This window comes from Apostichopus japonicus, chromosome 3, assembly GCF_037975245.1.
Source record: "Apostichopus japonicus isolate 1M-3 chromosome 3, ASM3797524v1, whole genome shotgun sequence".
Taxonomy (NCBI): Eukaryota; Metazoa; Echinodermata; class Holothuroidea; order Aspidochirotida; family Stichopodidae; genus Apostichopus; species Apostichopus japonicus.
This window is the reverse complement of record NC_092563.1, coordinates 25,661,906-25,679,678: the sequence shown is the minus strand read 5'-3', so window position 1 is coordinate 25,679,678 and position 17,773 is coordinate 25,661,906. Positions and strand designations below refer to the sequence as shown.

At 39.3% G+C, this 17,773-nt stretch overlaps 1 protein-coding gene across 1 annotated transcript in view; it reads right to left on the bottom strand.

The window, feature by feature from the left end:
• The window catches only part of LOC139965618 (uncharacterized), a 56,071-nt gene that overhangs the window by 14,714 nt on the left and 23,584 nt on the right, over nt 1–17,773 (bottom strand). The window lies entirely within an intron of this gene.

Below are 17,773 nucleotides of genomic sequence, written 5' to 3'. Positions count from 1 at the left end.
TGCACAAAATACAATGTAGTTGAAAACAAAGAAGACTTTTGAGTATTACGATGTGTCCAGTTTAATGCACGGCACTTAGCAACAATAGTCAACAAATAACTTTTAAATAGTACAATGATATTACATGTTCAAAAAACATACCATGAAATTAATGCTATTTTGACATTTTAATTACAACATTGATAACAACGTTTCATCAGTAAGGGAAGTAGAGTCCTCCATAACACTCTCTAGGTAGATGAATGAAAATCCTATAAATGTAGAGCTGTAACGTCTAACTTACGCTTTGAGACAGCTTAAAGATCATTCAACTTTGCCTAGGAAAACAGCATCAAATTGATTCCAATGAGAGAACACATGCCATGGCAGGTCTCTGACTGTTTCTCCTAGACTCATTCATGATACAGTTGGTATGTTTACATAGCACTCAAATTTAATATGCCCCTCCCCCACCCCCACAAACCAGATTCCTTTGCCAAACAACCCAAACAAAAGGGTTTTGTGAAAAGGTAGCTTCAATGGAAGAATTCAGATACTGCATAGTTCTCTCTGGACGATACTTTGTACATTACCCTGAGACTAACATTAGCATATATGCTACTGCATAACAAGGACATGAAATATGAAACAGCACACATCCGTAACATGATAAAGCTAATATCATTTCATGTAGGTATACACACATACATATGTAGTATACATGTATTCTGTATGATGAGTGAGACAGCTCTCCTTACATCCTTGCATTAGCCAAACCCATTGTGCTGCATTATACCATTGATGATTACAGACACATTGCTTTTATGATTCCCAATGCAACTAGGTCAAGACAAATAGAAACTGGAGCTTAGCATTTAGCTTGGCTTCCCTGGACAAAGTTTCCGTTTCGCATACTTTCCTGTCAAAATGAAAGATTGCTCCCAGCTCGCACAGGCAGGCTAGAAGTGAGTGATGATGACCGTTCTAAAGGCGATGCTAAATTCACTTGTCAAATGATGCAACCAACATTTACACCAGACATTCTCTTGTTGGGCTTTCTGATTAAAGCCTGGTGCCCTGGTTAAACATTACTGAGGTTACAATGTATAGTATTAAACATATAATGTTTGTTAAAATTGGAAAGTTATAATTAAATGTTTTAAGTTAAGTAGTACTGATGTACATTCTAAGCTGGTGGTGTTTGCACTGTTTATTATGTCGGGATCTTACTAAACATATACTAAACTTTGTGCTTTATTACATTGGAAGCTCTGGGCAGGTTATACATTCATGCAGTGGTTAGGTTCATCTACTAACTGGTTATACCAATGTGTACAAGCAGGATGATACTCCGCACCCGCCACACCTAACAACCAATAACAAATAAAAATTGGGGTTGGGGGGCTGCAGCCCCCCCCCTCATACGCCTATGTATATAGTTGTACTAAAAGGTACTGTGGTTGCAATATTTAATAGACAAATTGTAACCACTTTTTTTGGAAAGCAAATTTAATAATTCCACTCATTGAAATCAACTTAAATTGACACACTGAGCTATAAAGAAAACATCAATATGCATACGGAAGACATTTTCACACCTTATTTGACCCATTCATAGGAACTGTAATCCTAGTTATAATGTATGTGTAAAGTTTAGGGAAATGTTACCTTGCTTGGACAGTTTTGCCTCCAGACCTTTTACAATTATGAATAATCGCATATCAATAAAATATGATCAAAGCATCGGTGAATATAAAACTTGCTCAAAAGAAAATCAAAAGAGATGATCATCAATGTTACTTCTGACCTTGAAAGAACCATTGTTTCCTTCAAGTTACTATGTAAGTACTATCCTAACCAATAGGTTTAAATGCACGTCCATACGATATATTGCTTTAATAATTTTAGATTTGTGAGTATCATAGCAGAGACCTTGCACTTCCAGTCCATGCTTGTTTTTCACATTTATTCAACAGCTCTTGGCAGTAACAGAGGTTAAACAGACCAGCTTGAAAAAACATTTGATAAACACTTGCCTAACACTTGCCTTTAAATAGACTGTTTACAGAAAGTATTGTACAGTGTGAAAATATATGAGCACCTACCATGCAATTATAAATGAGGCTCACCACTTTCTCTGTTCTATGTTAAAGGAATAAGCTGGACATGTGTTAAAATATATATCAAACCATGAAATCTAATGTGAAGCTGAGCTCAATATTTTACCAAAACCCTCAATTAGTTGGCAAACCTATTATTATCAGTGTGCACATTATCACTGAAGTACCAGTATTTGTTATTATTGGAGTATCAATATGTTATTATTGTAGTATCAATACATGTTATTATTGGAGCATCAATATGTGTATTGGAGTATCAATATGTGTTATTATTGGCATATCAATACGTGTTATTATTGGAGTATCGGTATAAGTTGTCATATCAGTATAAGTTGTCACAACTACCAGTATGTGTTATCACTGGTGTATCAGCATGTGCTATCACTGGAGTATCAGTTTGTGTTGTACTGGAGTATCAGTATGTGTTATTATTGGAGTATCAGTATTATCACTGAAGTATCAGTATTTTTTATTATTGGAATATCACTATGTGTTATTATTGGTATCAGTGTGTGTTATCACTGCAGAGTATCAGTATGTGTTATTATTTTTTGGAGTATTGGCATGTGTTTTCACTGAAGTATCAGTAGGCTATGTGTTAGTATTGGTATCAGTGTGTGTTATCACTGGAGAATATCAGTATGTGAATTATCACTGAAGTATCCATATATATGTTATTATTGGGAGTATCGATACAGTATGTGTTATTACTCGAGTACCAGAATGTGATATTACTGGAGTATGTGTTATCAGCATACTATCTTTATGTAACTGGATGAAACGGTCCTCATGACTGACTATTAAACCAAACAATATCAATAAGCCTAAAAAAATATATATATTTTCATCCTAATGACAACATAAAACATGTACAGTATTGTATTTTCTCTCTGCATGAAGCCAGTGTGTGTATCTCCTTTAAGTTCTGTAGCCATTGGGAGAGTTGTATCTGACGAGTTTGACATCCCGAGCAGATGGAACTCTGACATTCCCTCTCAATCACACCCTGACTGAAATGAAAATCGTGCAGGCCATCAATCACGTCCAGACATACAGACTCGGCTGAACGCATCCGGAGGAAAAATTTAGAAAAGGCCTCCATTTTGCCCGGAATATATGTGATAGCTTTTGTTTAAAGTACTTTCATAGTCTTAACTGGTGTCATTGATGGATTGTCATAGATTAAGCACAAAAATGTGCTCTATTTCAGGGGCAAACTTTGCTCGACATTAAACCATCTCTTGTTACATTATTCACAGCAGAGTATATCATCCAACTGTGGCAATAAAAAGATCTCTGTGTGCACACCACAATGATGTAGGAAATGTTTTGGGTATGGAGAAAAAACTTGACTGTGGTACAGTTGCAACGAAAAGATATGCGTTACCGTTTTAAATGTTTTTAATGTAGAAAATGCTTTTTAGTTTATTTATTTTTTTGTAAATGAAAAAGGTTAGTCCTGTACTATAGGTAGAGACATGAATAAATTGCTCTAGCTTTGTTAAATGTTGGCAAGTGATTCTTCATTCACTACTTTATTAATACTGAAACTGGAAAAAAAAATAGTTGGAATAAATTTATAGTGCTTTCAAACCATAAAAGGACAAACATGACAGTCCTTCTAAAGGGTTGATGCTTTTGACTTTTAAATGTTGACTGAGAGAATGAACAGATGTCATAGACTGACATTCAGGCCACCTTTTGTAGTTTAACTTACTTTCATTTAACAGGCTGCAGAAAACCGTAGTAAAAGTATTATGTGCAGCATACAGGTTTAAATAGCACTGGCTACATATACGCAGGCTAATATCTGACTTGTAATGTTGTATGAGGCTGACAATGGCTAGATGCAGTTTATATATATTTTTTGTTCTGACTATAACACTGTAGTCTGTTGTTTCTGACTATTAGCTCTGTGGATCATCATCATCCAAACATTGAATGGATCATTTGATTTTCAATGAAGAACTGTGGATTTCATTATGCGTGACCTCATCACTACAGAATCATCTTACTTAGATGACCCTACAAACTAGAGCCATTTTAGTTCTAGCATAAATTATCAAATATATATTCAACAGTTGTCCAATACAATCATGCTGGTTACTAGAAAATGCTGGTTTATGACTTCTAAACATGCGAACTTGGCACGGAAAGATGTATCATATCAAAGTATATTAGAAATGAAACATAGAGGGCAATAAAGAACAAATGAAAAAAATGTATGCAAACAATTCTGGACAATTAAGGAACATTTCTCAAAACTCATATTTTCCAGCACCCCTATTTTTGTCAAGAGCTACACATATATCTTAAACATTTCAGAAATAATATCCTCATACAGTAGTTTGACAGCCTTTTTTTCATCAACAGCCAAGACAAAGATTTATGATCGCATTAATGTGAAATAAAACCTAACTATTAAAAGCATTGTTTATTATTGACAAGATTTTCGTTTTGCCAAGTCTGCCGCTCATGATGAAATTGACTCAAAAGCAATAACTGCTAGACTAGACCCTAAAGCCACATGACATCCTCCTCCCCCCCCCCCCCGCCCCCAGATGGAGAACAATTTACTTAAAGCTGTCATGAAGCAAAGTCAACAAATATGGTCAAAAAAGTTAACAATGTTCACTGTTTGACTGAAACTGTATGTTCATTCAACTTTAAATTACTTGGGATACTTTCTGCCTGCATGTGATTACTGCCAGTGAAATTCAACAACCCACACTGCTTATACTGGCCCCCTGGATACGATAGATTACAAGAATTCACTCTCACGTAATATGCACATGTTACCATAGTCGCAATGATGCAAATGAAACCGAGCCAGCGGACGGAGGGTCAGCTGGCTTTTGCTTTCTTTTGTTTCTCGACGGAAGTGTTAGTAAAACAAGCTGGCACCAGAGGCAGTTGCTTCTTTCTTCTCAGTGAAGAGCAACAAATTTAACAACAGACGTCAGATGCCACTGATTTTCTTTTAAAGTCTCAACTTGAGTTTTGATATATATGTTTTTAAACAAAACTGATAAATGTGCACGTTTGCATAAATTTGCATGCCAAATTTTTTTTAAATTGAGGATTTAGGATAACAGGTAACATTGTCCTTCACAGGCTATGCGTACACAGATAGCAATATATATGTTAGGGAGTGTTAGCTCAGTGGTTAACGCCGGTGCCTTTCAATCATAAGGTCACAAGTTCGAGTCACTCCAAGATTAATGAATGTCGTCCAGTTACATAGTTGTTGACAATTCATAATCATGGACGATTTGACGGTAAATATGAATCTAAGAGACTGACTTAGGTCAGCTTGCGGCTTTGATTTATAAGCCAATGATAATGATGGCTTCTTCGCGAGTTCCTGCTTGCAGGAGGATCTAAAATACCTACATACATACAAATACGTAGCCCTGTTAACTTGAGTAGCTGCCTATAGCAACCCACTGGGGGTAGGTTTTTGTGTGCTAGCAGGTAATCAGTAGACCGTCTATGGACGTAGTGCTCATAGACAAACGTTTCTTATAAACTTTCTTGCAATAATAGATAAATTTTCCTCAGAGATTTCTGAAGAACTTCTGACTATTTCTCCCAGTTTATTTCGTTACTTGTTAGCACAAGCAAAATATAAGATGAAAACATTTATGTTTGGTTAGAGGTAAAAGGTACACTCACAGGAATACTTCTACTCTGTGATATTTCTCATCTGGTTTGTAATGGTGTATGTGGCTCCTTGTTTGCAGAGAGCCAATGAATTGACAGTATTCAGGTGCGTATCCAGGGGGGGGCGTTGGGGGCGCGTGCCCCCCGGGTAAGAAAAAGAGGAGAGAAAAAAAAAGAGAAGAAAAAAGGAAAAAAGAGGGGAAAAAGAGGAGGAGGAGAGGAAGGAAGGGAAAAGAAAAAGAAGAAAGAGAGAAGAAGGAGAAAAAGAGGGAGTAAAAGAAAAACGCGAAGATACCGGGAAGAGAAAGAGGAACAGTGACATCATTACAGCGCTGAAGGGTAGCCAGTGACGGATCAATGATTTCGTAAAAGTGTGCCTCACCCTTCCCCTTACACCGACAACTCCATTTTTTTGACGTTTCCATTTTCCTCTCTCACTGATGATCTATATATATACTATATATGGTCTATCATAACGCGTGTGTAGAATTGTGCTATGAAACCAACTGTGGCTGGTCTAGAACTCTACCGTGTCGTCGGGGAACATGACGCATTTTGGGATGGGGGCGACCGCCCCCCCCCCATTCCGCTTTTTTTTAAATGATATCGCTAAGTAATTTCAAAATAGAAAGTGCTTAGATGCAACTTACAAGGCCTGGGAAGTTTCATTTCCAGCGATCTGGGAGACATTTTCGGCCAAAATTTGCTTGTACGCTTCGCACTAACAAATGGTCCTGGGTAGTGCCATTTCCAGCGATCTGGGAAGCATTTTCGGCCAAAATTTTCTTGTACGCTTCGCGCCAACCTATGGTGGCGCTACGCTTAGATAATTTGCCTGCAGGCTTCGCCCCTCCATTGGCAAATTCCTCGTACCGTACGGTCCGTTAAAATTGCGCAGTATACCGCGGGATGCATGTAAACAACGACATGTCTCATGTAGATGTATAAAAAGCATGGAGGTCCAATTATGTCAAAAGTTTTTTTACATTAGTAATGGCGAATTAGGGGCTGCACCCCCGCCGAGCAATGGCGGAGCGTCCATACGGTCAGGGGGGCGGATGCCCCCCCTGACGGACTCAAATGGACTGCTGGCGCCTTTTTCAGCTCTTTACCACTTTTTACTTATTCTAGATTATTGACTTTTTTATTGCGCTCTCATCTACTTATTGACATTTGTCACATTTTGTTGGTGTAATTTGGCGATGACACCCTATTCTTCGTTTATCTGCAAATTAGCCAGGCCCTGAAAGGGTCATTTCCGGCGATCTAGGGAGTATCTTTACTCAAAAATTTTCTGTGCGCTACGCGCCAACCAGTGGTGGCGCTCCGCTTAGATAGTGTCGAAAGCGCCCCTACAGACCATTCTCGCCCCTCCTGACCAATACCCCTAGCTCCGCCACTGCCGCCGCGCCTCCTACGCCTATGTGTGTAGTGTTCGGTTTCGGAAATATCTGCTATTTTTTCATTTCCTTCAACCAAGTTTTATAATAGCCGTTATAAGAGGTTTAATATTTGTACACCAATAAATTAACTGTGTCTGAATTTTCGAAAATTTCTGACCAACATTCTGCATCACACTTCCCTCTACTCGTGCAATTTTGACCTGTCTGTTAGGGGTTGAAGGAAGTTTTTCTATATTGGTTGTCCATAGATGAAATTTTGTACAACATTATGGGTATGTTTTGAAGTGAGTTTATTCACGAGAAATGTGAATTTTCAAATTCTGAACAAATTTGGGGCTTAAAACCTTGAAAAGTGGGGCTGACGGGTATTGTGGGCCGCGACGTAGAATCACCTACAAAAGCTAAGACCCACAGGAGATGCGATCAGGTCGAAAATGACGTGTGCTGGGTTGACAATCTTCAAAAAGGTTATGGATGGGAAAAAAACTATTAGGAAAGACTTGGTTCTCAGGCCAAAAGTGTACATCTGGTTGGTCATTTCAAGCCCGAGAAGTGCCGTTTCCGGTGATCTGGGGGGTATCAAAACCAGAAATTTTCTTGTACGCTACGCGCCAACCGATGGTGGCGCTCCGCTTAGATAGTAATTCGTGCCCCCCGGGTTTGAAAATCCTGGATACGCGCCTGGTATTGTGAGTCAGCACTGTATCTTATCTATATTCAACTCTATGGTTGTAATACAGACCGCAACATGAGTGAACATACAAGCAAACTTGCTGATTTTGTGTCTTTGTTCAAACATCCACCGTATGTTATTTTTCATCAGGACACCAGGCACCTAATGGATGACTTGCCTTTGTTGAAGTGCTAGCAGATTGCTAGAGGTGCAAAGGCTGCTCTCGCACAATCTGAGTGTTTATATTATAGTACTAATAAATGATGTCATCCAAGTGTTTATGTTACAGTACTAATTAATGATATAATCTGAGTGTTTATGTTACAGTACTAATTAATGATATAATCTGAGTGTGAATGTTACAGTACTAATAAATGATATCATCTGAGTGTGAACTGAATGTTACAGTACTAATAAATGATATCATCTGAGTGTTTATGTTACAGTACTAATTAATACTATCATCTGAATGTTTATTTTACAGTAGTTAATATATGACATCAACTGAGTGTTAATGTTACAGTAACACAGGTGCGTATCCAGGGGGGGGGGCGTTGGGGGCGCGCGCCCCCCGGGTAAGAAAAAAAGGAGAGAAAAAAAGAGAAGAACAAGAGCCCAAGGGCACTGTGGTTCCTTGCTTGGGGTATATGACAATACACATAATATTATCAAGCAAGATTGGGCTGAAATAGTCCAAGTAATTGTGGTCCTACATGTTCCCATAAAGTAACCAACACTATAGCCAACACTTTTGTGATCACAAAATGTGATCGGATTTTTTATCAAAAGGCACTTTTGAGATCTAAATATGGCGTCGAAAATGTAAGAAATATAAGAGACCTACAAGCGTGTCAACAGATATGATAACAATGGTGACCTCAGATGACATGACCTTTAAGTTTCAAAATGTTCCACCACACCATTCACAACTTGTCCCAAAATATCAACCATGTCACACCTTGGCATTGAGATTTAATTGCATTAAATGTCAAAAAATTAACTTTGAACTTGTATGTAACTTCACACACAAAGGTCACCCGGAGGTCAACCAATTGACATTTTTGATCGGTGAGACCTAAATAGAGCATGACTGTAAAAATTCAAACATTTTTTCTTTGCCCATTTTCTCCCCCCATAATACTACTTTTTTAACATTAGCTGACCTTTGGTGACCTTGGATCACATAACCGTTAAGTTTGAAAATATTCCCCTATACCATTTGCAACTTGTCCAAAAAAATCAACCTTGTCACACCTTGGCACTGGGAGTTATTGCATTAAATGTGTGAAAATTAACTTTGACCTCAAATAACTTCGCACACGAAGGTCAAATGGGGGTCAACCCATTGACATTTATGATCAGAAGTTACCTTTGACATCTGAAAATAGCATCGAAACTGTAAAAATCCCCAAAACACGGAAAGGTCACCAGAGGTCAAATTGAGGTCAAGGGTCACCCAGATGCGGGTCGACAATTGGATTACATTGAGGCAACTCCCAACCCTAACAGACATTTTGTTCTCAAGTTATTGCAAAAATACTAGTTTTTTATCATTAATTGACCTTTGGTGACCTTGTATCACATAACCGTTAAGTTTGAAAATATTCCCCTATACCATTTGCAACTACTCCAAAAATATTAACCTTGTCACACCTTGGAACTGGGAGTTATTGCATTAAATGTCTGAAAATTAACTTTGACCTCATATAACTTCGCACACGAAGGTCACACGGGGGTTAACCCATTGACATTTATGATCAGAAGTTACCTTTAACATCTGAAAATAGCATCAAAACTGTAAAAATCCACAAAACACTAAAAAGGTCACCAAAGGTCAAATTGAGGTCAAGGGTCACCCAGATGCGGGTCGACAATTGGATTACATTGAAGCAACTCCCAACCCTAACGGACAATTTGTTCTCAAGTTATCGCAAAAATACTAGTTTTTTATCATTAATTGACCTTTGGTGACCTCGGATCACATGACCGTTAAGTTTGAAAATATTCCCCTATACCATTTGCAACTTGTTTCAAAATATCAACCGTGTAACACCTTGGCACTGGGAGTTATTACACTAAATGTCTGAAAATTAACTTTGACCTCATATAACTTAACATACAAAGGTCACCTTGGGTCAACTTATTGACATTTTTGATTGATGAGACCTAAATTAGAGCATCAAACTATAAAAAATCAAACATTTTTTTCTTTGCCCATTTTCTACCCCCAAAATACTAGTTTTTTGACATTAATTGACCTTTGGTGACCTCGGATCACATGACCGTTAAGTTTGAAAATATTCCCCTATACCATTTGCAACTTGTCCAAAAATATCAACCATGTCACACCTTGGAACTGGGAGTTGTTGCATTAAATGTCTGAAAATTAACTTTGACCTCGTATAACTTCGCACACGAAGGTCACACGGGTGTCAACCAATTGACATTTTTGATCGGAAGGTACCTTTGATATCCAAATCTAGCATCAAAACCAAACATTTTCTTTTTTGCTCGTTTCCTCCCAAAATAAGCACATTTTTTCTAATGTGACCTTTGACCTTTTGACCTTGGTTTCAGATGAAGTTTAATCTCCTGATTCCAAAAAACAAAACGAAAAGTCTGTACAACCATCCTAACTCCGACCGAAAAACTTTGACCCCATATAACTTCGTACATAAAGGTCACACGGGGTCAACCCATTGACATTTATGATCAGAAGGTACCTTTGACATCTGAAAATAGCATCAAAACTGTAAAAATCCCCAAAAACACGTAAAGGTCACCAGAGGTCAAATTGAGGTCAAGGGTCACCCAGATGCGGGTCAACAATTGGATAACATTGAAGCAACTCCCAACCCTAACGGACATTTCGTTCTCAAGTTATCGCAAAAAAACTAGTTTTTTATCATTAATTGACCTTTGGTGACCTCGGATCACATGACCGTTAAGTTTGAAAATGTTCCCCTAACCAGTTAACAACTTTTCCCAAAATATCAATCTTGTCGCACATTGGCACTGGGAGTTATTGCAGTTTTAATATATTCGGTTTTTGGACCATAACTGACCTTTGGTGACCTTTGTGGGCACCAAAAACAATAGGGCACACCTTCTCCATATGGCGGATCTATAGTCCAAGTTTGGCCTCAATCCAACTTTCCCTTATTGAGATAGAGCGTACCCAAGAAAGTGTCACAGATGCACACACAGACACACACACACACACACACACACACACACACACACACACACACACGCCAACCTGACTGCATAGGTTCCTTTTGCTAAAGCAAGGAACCAAAAAAGGGAAAAGGAGGGGGGAAAAAGAAAAGGAGGAGAGAAAGGAAGGGAAAAGAAGAAGAAACAAGAGAGAAAAAGGAGAAAGGAAGGGAGTAGAAGATAGCCAAGACTTCGGGAAGAGAAAGAGAAACAGTCATAGTTAAAGCGCTGATCCCTATTATATACACAGGGTAGCCAGTGACAGATCAAGGATTACGGAGGGGGTGTGCGCCTCACCCTACCCCTTACACCAACAACGCCATTTTTGACGTTTTTTTTCCTCTCTCACTAATGTATCTATATAAATACTATATATGGTCTATCATAACGCGCGTGTGTATGGACGCCTTAAACAATTGTACAATTGTGCTATATGGAACCAACTGTGGCTGGTCTTGAACTCGATGGGGTCGTCGGGAACATGACGCATTTCGGGAAGGGGGCGGCCGCCCCCCCCCGAGCAAATTTTCTTTATGACATCGCTAGTAATTTCAAAATAGACAATGCTTAGGTGCAACTTACAAGGCCTGGGAAGTGTCATTTCCAGCGATCTGGGAGGCATTTTCGGGCAAAATTTTTCTTGTACGCTTCGCGCCAACTCATGGTGGCGCTTCGCTTAGATTGTTTGCATACAGGCTTCGCCCCTCCCTTGGCAATTACTCGCTACACGCCTGTTCGAATTTGTAAAGCAAAGAGCAGATATAACATCATATCAGTGAGCATTGAAATGCCGGTTCCACGATGAACAGCCTCAAAAACTGTCTATGTGTGTAGTCGAAGGCGTAGCCCAATTGGATTTGGGGCTGTAACGACTTGCCCGAAAAAAAAGCCAAAATTTTTCGCGCGCGAAGCGCGCGTTCAACATATCGATGCCAATATCATATAAGCAAGCATCGCTCATTACATTGCATGGCATCGTGTACCGCACGGTCCGTCAAAGTAGCACAGTATACCGCCGGATGCTAATGTAAACAACCAAATGTCTTATGTAGACGGAGAAAATGCATACAGATCCATTTATGTGAAACTCTCTTTTACAGTAGTAATGTCGGCCAATCTTAGAACTTTATTTTAATTACCAAGGAGATCATTTTTAAGCTATTCATTGTTATTTATTTTTCTCTCAGTAGGTGCCCGAAGAAATGGGGAAAAAATTGGTTGCGGGGCGGGGGGTGGGGGCTGCAGCCCCGCCTCCTACGGGACCTACGCCTATGTGTGTAGTGTTCGCTTTCGATATACCTGATATCGGAAATATCTGCTATTTTTCATTTCCTTCAACCAAGTTTTATAATAGCCATTGTAAGAGGTTGCAATATTTCTACACCAAGAAATTAACTGTGTCTGAATTTTAGAAAAATTCCTCACCAACATTCTTCATCATACTTTCCTCTACTCGTGCAATTTGTACCTGTCTATAGGGGTTCAAGGAGGTTTTTCCCTATTGGTTGTCCATAGATTGAATTTTGTGCAACATTATGGGTATGTTTTCAAGTGATTTTTATTCACGAGAAATGTGAATTTTCAAATTCTCAACAAATAATGGGCTTAAAACCTTGAACAGTGGGGCTTTCGGGTATTGTGGGCCGTGACGTAGAATCGCCTACAAAAGCAATCATCCATAGGACATGCAATGAGGTCGAACACGATATGTGACTGGTGACAATCTTCAAAAAGGTTATGGATGGAAAAAAAATTTATACTTGGTTCTCAGGCAAAAGTGTACATTTGGTTGGTCATTTTCAAGCCCGAGAAGTGTCATTTCCGGTGATCTGGGGGGTATCAAAACCAGAAATTTTCTTGTACGCTCCGCGCCAACCGATGGTGGCGCTCCGCTTAGATAGTAATTCGCGCCCCCCGGGTTAGAAAATCCTGGATACGCGCCTGTAACAGTACTAATAAATGATATCATCTGAGTGTTTATGTTACAGTATGAATAAATGATATCATCTGAATGTTTATGTTACAGTACTAATAAATGATATCATCTGAATGTTAATGTTACAGTACTAATAAATGATAACATCTGAGTGTTTATGTTACAGTACTAATAAATGATATCATCTGAGTGTTTCTGTTACAGTACTTATAAATACTATCATCTGAATGTTTATTTTACAGAAGTTAATATATGATATCATCCCAATCACTGGGTCATGGTAACCCACCCTATATCTATCCTTCCTCTCCCAACACCATCACTGGGTCATGATAACCCACCCTGTACTCTCCCTTCCTCTCCCACCACCATCCCTGGGTCATGGTTACCCACCCTTAGCTCCCTCCTCATTCTCCTCATTCCAATCGCTGGGTCATGGTAACCCACCCTGTACCCTTCCCTTCCTCTCGGACTAACACCATCCTTGGGTCATGGTAACCCATTCTGTACTCTCTCCTCCCTCTCCCCATTCCAATCGCTGGGTCATGGTAACCCATTCTGTACTCTCTCCTCCCTCTCCCCATTCCAATTACTGGGTCATGGTAACCCACCCCGTATCCTTTCTCTCTCCTTCCTCTCCCAACACCATCCCTGGGTCATGGTAACCCACCCTATATCTACCCTTCTTCTCCCAACACCATCACTGGGTCATGATAACCCAACCTGTACTCTCCCTTCCTCTCCCAACACCATCCCTGGGTCATGGTTACCCACCCTTAGCTCTCTCATCCTTCTCCCCATTCCAATCGCTGGGTCATGGTAACCCACCCTACATCTACCCTTCCTCTCCCAACAACATCCCTGGGTCATGGTTACCCACCTTTAGCTCTTCCTCCTTCTCCCCATTCCAATCGCTGGGTCATGGTAACCCATCCTATATCTAACCTTCCTCTCCCAACAACATCCCTGGGTCATGGTTACCCACCCTTAGCACTTCCTCCTCCCCATTCCAATCGCTGGGTCATGGTAACCCACCCTGTACCCTTCCCTTCCTCTCTCAACACCATCCCTGGGTCATGGTAAACCACCCTGTACTCTCTCCTTCCTTTCCCCATTTCAATCACTAGGTCACGGTAACCCACCCTGTATCCTTTCTCTCTCAGTATCATGTATAGATGATTAATGGCAAGGAAAGGCAATCTAAATCAGACCCAATTGTGCCACAATTGGATGGCCATGACAGGATTTATAGCTTTTGATATATATATATATATATATACTGTAGCTTTCTTAGAATTGTGGGATACAGCTGGGTGAGCCTGTAACATCCAATATGGAAAACAGAGCAACTAGATCAGGAAAGCTACATGTATTAGTCAGACTACATTTCATCAGCCTTCCTCCCTGCCATTATTTGTAGCTAGATCTGTTCGCCAAGTCAACTGCTGTTACTGTATATATAGCAAGCAGACAAAACGTGAGGTAACTGACCGACACATGGGAGCCATGTCTTCCCATGCAATGCACTTTTCCGTCCGTGCGTCGTCAAAACGTTTTCTTTAAACATTTCAACTTCTTCGAGCAAACAAGATCTGTCAGCAATTCGGGAGACATTTGCCAGGATTATTTGCCAGCTGTTTTATAATTACTCTGTGCAGTATCGTATGCTGCCCTATCGCTAGGAAACATCATTTGGCTGACAGTCATATTCACCAGCCTGCAAGAAGTAGATGCTTAATTCACAAATTAGAGGGTGTGTGATTATGTTTCTGTGCGTGATGTCACGTTAGATTCAGTGGTCGAGTGCGTGAAAAGTTCAATCTGTTACAAACCATGCTCTGTGCAATGGCCCGCATACTTGAAAGAAAATGTTATTTGTTAGACTTCCACATATATCTCGACCATGTATGATGTGTGCATGATTATAGGAGCTAGGGCTCCCGATATTTCAAACGGTTAATGATGCTGTTCCCCGGGGATATGATCCTTTAACAAAGTGCCAGTTTATATAGCAACATTGGTCTACCGTACACATTCCTAGAGTTACAATACCAGAATGTCTGTAGCATGAGAGAAAACTGGCAGATGAGTCTGTGTAGATAGATGTTAAACTGACAAGAAATGTCTGACAGCCAGGAACAAGACAAGATAAGTCAAAGTTTGGAAGATAAGAAAGAAAAGGGGGGAGGGATGGGATCAAAGAAAGAGAACTTGGAGGCAACTGGGCCATAATCCTCCAACCGCCACCACCCTTGCCCCCATCACTTTTAACTTTCTAGAGCAAACATATTTTAAATAATGCCTAGATTCCATGAGAAGTAAACTCACCAACTTTGTTAATACCCACATACACTTATTTAAACAAGCAAACTATTTATCATCAGGTCCATGCCTGCATTCTCTTCTGGGTCACTGTCGTCTTCAGCTAATTCCCATTCATCAATCCTCTCGACACCACGCCTGTACCCTTGTACACTGAGTACCTGTAACTTGTGATTTTGTATCAAAGGAGGCACGATTTTAAAACATGCAACCATTCGCAGCATCCAATAACTTTCAATAAAGTAATTTTCAGCAGTATCAATCAAATGTTCCACAGCTTTAAACAGGACAGACAAAGCAAACTGTTGTTGGAAAGACGCATCATTGATCAGTTTAAAAAATTTAAATCTAAGCATGCCCAGTAACTAATCAGTTCATAACAAGTCTTCTTTTTTACTGGACAAAAGACTTAATAAGTTCTCATTCTGTCAGAATCTTCAAATTCAAATGTCAGCCAGCTTCACCTCTCAACGAAATTCTTCATTCACCAGATTCTGCAGAATGCCATAAAACTTGACAGATTGACTAGAGAAAGAAAACCTCCATCTCCTTCTAAACTAACCTTTTTTTCCTCAACTGTCCAAGGAAGAAAAATGCACCCCATGACATTTCTGAACTGTCAGCATCTCATTTATTAAACTATTAGTTTCGGAGCAACAGAATCCATTAGCAAATTAATTAAAGGCATTAAGTTTTGCTACGTTACAATCAAGAGAATGGCAAACATTGTACATTAGAATTAAAGCATCTATCATGACTTGTTGACAGAGCCCTAGAGGTAAAATAGAGGATGGTTTAAAGGAGGATAAATAACGGGTGACTATAGATCCATCTGGGATAAGAGGCTGCATTAATTTAGTCTGCTGACATCTAGATTCCATCAAGTTTATTCTCTCAAATCCTTCACCTAAGGAAATAACTGGTGGTAATTCTAGAAACTCCTGCGAACGGCCATAACACAGCCTCTGCACAGATTGCTATCTTATACACCATAATTCACTTAACAAATTAAAACTTTCAGCAACCAGGGCAAATAGCAAAATGAAGACTAATCAAAATTTTGTTATGGAGATTTAGTATGCATTCAACACACAGGTTATCTGCCTTGAATGAATATTCATGAATGCATAACTTGACCTACTGGCTAGCATTCTGGATGTCTCTTGGATGTCATTCGACCAATCAAAGCTCATGGCAATCCATAACGGATTATAATAAACATTTAGATGTTATATGGTCTTTGAAGTAACTCCAGTTATTTTCTGAAGTTCTGGCAAAAAAGTTGGGGTGTCGTGATGAAGCGATAGCAGATTTACAATTACAAATGGGAGTTACATGAGTACAGTGTGTCTTCAAAAGTGGAACAGCTAGAGACTTTAAAGCAGCTTTTTGCATTCTCTTCATATGATTTTCTCAACCTCACTGACTCCACGATGCAATAGTGACATACATAATGAGCTTATCTTCAAATCTTACGGTACCATAAAACTTGGCTAATATCTTAGTTTGCTGTTCTGTGATTGATATATGTAAAGAACTTGATGGCCATGTCAAAAAGGTGGAAAACGGCAACAACACAAAATGCTGCTTTAAGTGGCAGAAGGTTAGATAGAGATGTACAGTAATTCACTTTGTGAAATGAATGTATTTTGTTACCAGGTCATGTGACATACAGCCTACTGTCATAAACAGTGAAATTAAGTGATTAAAAGAGTAGTATGGCTTACTAATGTACCTTCACAGAAAATGCTAACAAAAAATGGAATACTGTACTTTCCGTCTCTGAAGATTAAATGCCAGCAAAAATATGAAATTGTATAATTACCGGGTGGTGACAGGTTAAGGCACTATAGAAGTTCTAGGACTCTCCCTATGGGAACCATGTGCAAGGTAACTGTACTTTTTTTTACAGGTGTAAACCAAAGTCGCTCATTACCAGGATCTTGATATAACCATGCAGCATGTACAATGCAAACAGATAAATTATCATTTATCTGACTTTGGTTCCATGGCAAACACTTAATGTGTCGACTTCCTTAAAATGTTTACATCTCATTAAATAATGATAGATCTCCCCCCCCCCCCCCCTTGCCAAACCAATATTCAGTATATATTGTTCATTGAACTAGTGTCATAACTTGCCAAACATCCTGTAATGTAATTTTGTACTTTGTCTGCAGTATAGGCCTTGATAACTACTGTACTGCTGATGCAACTCAATGACTGGGTCAAGGCATAGGCTTAGGAGGCGGGGGGACTGGGGGGCTGCAGCCCCCCAACCAAAATTTGTTGTGAAAAATTCGGGCAATATGCTCAGAACTTTTCGGGCACCTACTGAAAGAAAAATAATTTGCAATGTGTTTTTCAATGGTTAAACTGATATTATTATTATCATTGTAACGACTTCCCCAATAATTATAACCAATATGGAAGGGTAATAACACGGATAATGATTGTATGT